Below are 3,667 nucleotides of genomic sequence, written 5' to 3' on the forward strand. Positions count from 1 at the left end.
CAAAAAATAAAAAATAAACATTAAAAATAAATAAACAGGGGCGCCTGGGTGGCTCAGTCGGTTGAGTGTCAGACTTCGCCTCAGGTCATGATCTCACTATTTGTGGGTTTGAGCCCCACATCAGGCTCTGTGCTGACAGCTCTCGGAGCCTGAAGCCTGCTTTAGATTCTGTGTCTCCCTCTCTCTCTGCCCCTCCTCCACTCATGTTCTCTCTCTCTCTCTCTTTCTCTCTCTCTCTCAAAATAATAAACATTTAAAAAATTAGAATAAATAAAAATCAACAAACAAATAAAGAAAGCAATAAATCTGGGGCAGTTGGGTGGCTCCATCAGTTAAGCATCTGACCTTTGATTTTGGCTCAGATCAATTTGTGGGTTCAAGCCCCTCATCAGGCTCTGCGCTGACAGCATGGAGACTGCTTGGAATTCTCTGTCTCTCTCTCCCTGCTCCTCCTCCTTCTCAAAATAAATAAATACTAAAAAATAATTTTAAAATCTTAAAAAATTAATAATTTTCTGGACAATTTAGGCTTTTTCTCTGGAACTCTGCTCTCACAGATGACTGTTTTCTATGTCTGAAGATAAGCCTGTAGGATATCTGTGCTAGCTCCATGATAAGAATATTCCTCTGGTTCTTCAGAACTAAGATTTTCTTTAAATATGGTTAATTTAAGGGTTTTTTTTTTTTTTGGACATATGTGTTCTTCAGTAGAAATGAAGCTACTAGATTAGGCAGTTTTTCACTGCTGGGAGTGGATTCTCAGAAATTTAGATAGACTGGGGCACCTGGGTGGCTCAGTGGGTTAAGCACCTGACTCCACTGGGGTCATGATCTCACAGTTCATGAGTTCGAGCCCGGCATCGGGCTCTGTGCTGACAGCTCAGAGCCTGGAGCCTGCTTCAGATTCTGTGTCTCCCTCTCTGCCTCTCACCCACTCACACTCTCTCTCTCAAAAATAAATAAACTTTAAAAAAATTTTAAAAGAAATTTAGATAGACTTCTTCATTAAATCTTCTGAGCAAAGGTGTTCATTTTCCAGGTAACTGACTTAATAGTAACTTACTTGATAGAAAGGGTTGAGGTGCCATGTAAGATTGTTACACTAACCGGCACAGGGATTCTGGGAGTAACTTCCTAGCTTTTATTTAATCCAACTTAAAGCAACTGAGCAAAATAGCCAAAATAAATAACCTACAATAGGTCCTGGGTTTGGGGCACTGAGATACTAAAGACAATATAAATGAGGGCCTTGTCTCCAGTCAAAGCATGTAAGCCAGAGAGAGCAACATGCTCTCAAAGCACGTAAGGCAGAGAGAGCAACAGCCAGTGCTGTTACATGTAATAGAGACACGAGTTGTAGGATGTTCTCAACCTCCATCTGATCACTACACAATTTCAAGTATTGGTCCCCTTGGTGTGGCACACTTAAGTTTGAATACTAAAAATGCCACTAAAACACAATAGCGGCAACTGCAAAGCAGACCCTGCTATTGGGTGACACTATTCTGTGATGGCTATAAATACCTCTGTAGGTGGCCTTTACACTTGGCTGCCTTTTCATGTTGCATTGCTTGTTTGAGCAGAACTGTGTCCTGTCCTGACCACATTCTCTTATAACCTCTTGAGACAAAGATCTCTTATACTGCAGCAAAAAGAAAAATGCAACTTTTCTTTGGTGCCAGCTTCAGTTTATACCTCTATATATTCAGCAAGCTGAGCCTCACTTTACCTTGCAAGAGAGCCCAATCCACTTGGTTCAACATTCCATCTGACGTCCCTGAAACAGTACGTGTAACCCATTGCAGAACCAGTACATTTCACTTATTGGGCACAATTGATTGACGTATCTTGGTGGCTCCAGGCGCAACAGTATGCCTTGGCCACCCGTTTCAAGACCTCATCTCTAACTGGAGGCGTTAAGAGCAGTGTAATGGTTGGGAACTGATATAGTCAGGGACAGCATCTTAGAGATGGACCTGGTAGGATGGGCACAATTTAAATTTGTAGATACAGAAATGTTGGCTATTCCACATGAGAATAATACTGTCTGTTTCATTCTATAGCATAAAGAATTTTCACTTCCAATTTTCCAATTATCTTTTCAACTTCACTTCTTTGCTTCTTAAAGTGTAGCACAATTTCCACAATTCATTTTATCCAAAGTAGGTGGTGCAAGTTTGTAAGGATGTCAGATCACTAAATTACAGTGACTTCCTTTCACTTAACAGTATACAAGAGTTCAGGTCATCCCCCTGCTATCGGGTTTATGCCCATAACCATCCAACCCTGTCCTCCCAAATTTGATTTCTGGCTTTCCCTTTTATCCAGGGAATCCTTGTCAGGATACAGAATCCCCTTGACACTTTTTTTTTTTAAGTTTTTTTGTTTTTTGTTTTTTGGTTTTTTTTTTAAGTTTAGCAGGGGCAGAGAGAGGAGAGAGAATCCCAAGCAGGCTCCTTGTGTCAGTGCAGAGCCTCGATGCAGAGCTTGAACTCAGGAACAGTGAGATCATGACCTGAGCCCAAACCAAGAGTCACACACTTAACCGACTGAGCCACACAGGTGCCCCTACACTTCGCACTACTAAGGATACCTGACCCCTTCCCTGCATTTGGCACTGCCAGCTTTTCCCTCATTTAAGCCCTTCTCCCCTTCCTTTCTCTGACACCATACTCTTGGTTCTCCTCTTATGATCATTCCTTCTTCGGTTGTTTTCCTCTGTCCCTTAAAAGTGTTTCTTAGGGCTGGGACTGCTTCTCTTTTCTCACTCTACATACTCTCCATGGAGAACTGTCTAGGGGTTCTTAGGACTGCAAAATGCCTCAGTTGAGATCAGCAAGCCTCTTAATAGATGCTCACTAGCTCTCAGACATCACTCTGCCTCCGTTTAATGAAACACACCTACAGGGACAAAAAAAATGGGAGCTTTGTTAGGGAAATTTCCAGCTACCCTCTCCTCAGGAAGGACCCTAACAGGAAGAACACTGTAAGGAGTCTCAGTTGAAACTTCATTTGTTGTTGTTGTTGTGTTCTTCTGATTAGTAGCACAGGCCTTAAAAAAAGTATAAGCAACCCTGAGCTTGTTTTCTGAGACGTCCTCTTTATCCCACTCCATTTTAGACTGAAGCTCCACACAGCCTGGACTACTCGTGTCCTGTTCACTGAACTGCTCCCAGAACCAGCTCGGGCCTGGCACAGGGTGGGTTTGGGGTCTTCGCTGTTGCTTGCTGGCACTCTCTACAGGCGAGGTCCCCAAGGGGACTCACGGGACTGCCGCCCAAAGGCCATGGTGCTGTCCATTTGAGCGGGAGAGCAAGAAACAGGGCCACGGCTGGCTCTGCCGAGTGGTGCCGCACTTAACTCCATCTGAAGGAGCAGACACGTGCCACCGGGTGAGGGCAGGGCACACGCATTTCCCCTGGATTTCATCCTGACTGTCCCACAACAAAAACAACCTCAAGGGTCCCCTTCCCCCAACCAGGCCTAGGGGGGAGGGGAAAGGGGGGGCGGTGCTGCCCTGTCTGACTCGCGCAGCCGCAGTGTGGAGGGCCGGACCCTTCCCTTTCGGCGCACAGGGAGCTCCGCCCCTTACGCAGTGAGGCGGGAGCGCGTGAGCCTCTGTCACGCAGGCGCGTTCGCGCGGCGTAGGTGGCGCTAGAGGCCGCCT

The sequence above is a fragment of the Lynx canadensis genome, chromosome A1 (genome assembly GCF_007474595.2).
Source record: "Lynx canadensis isolate LIC74 chromosome A1, mLynCan4.pri.v2, whole genome shotgun sequence".
Classification (NCBI taxonomy): domain Eukaryota; kingdom Metazoa; phylum Chordata; class Mammalia; order Carnivora; family Felidae; genus Lynx; species Lynx canadensis.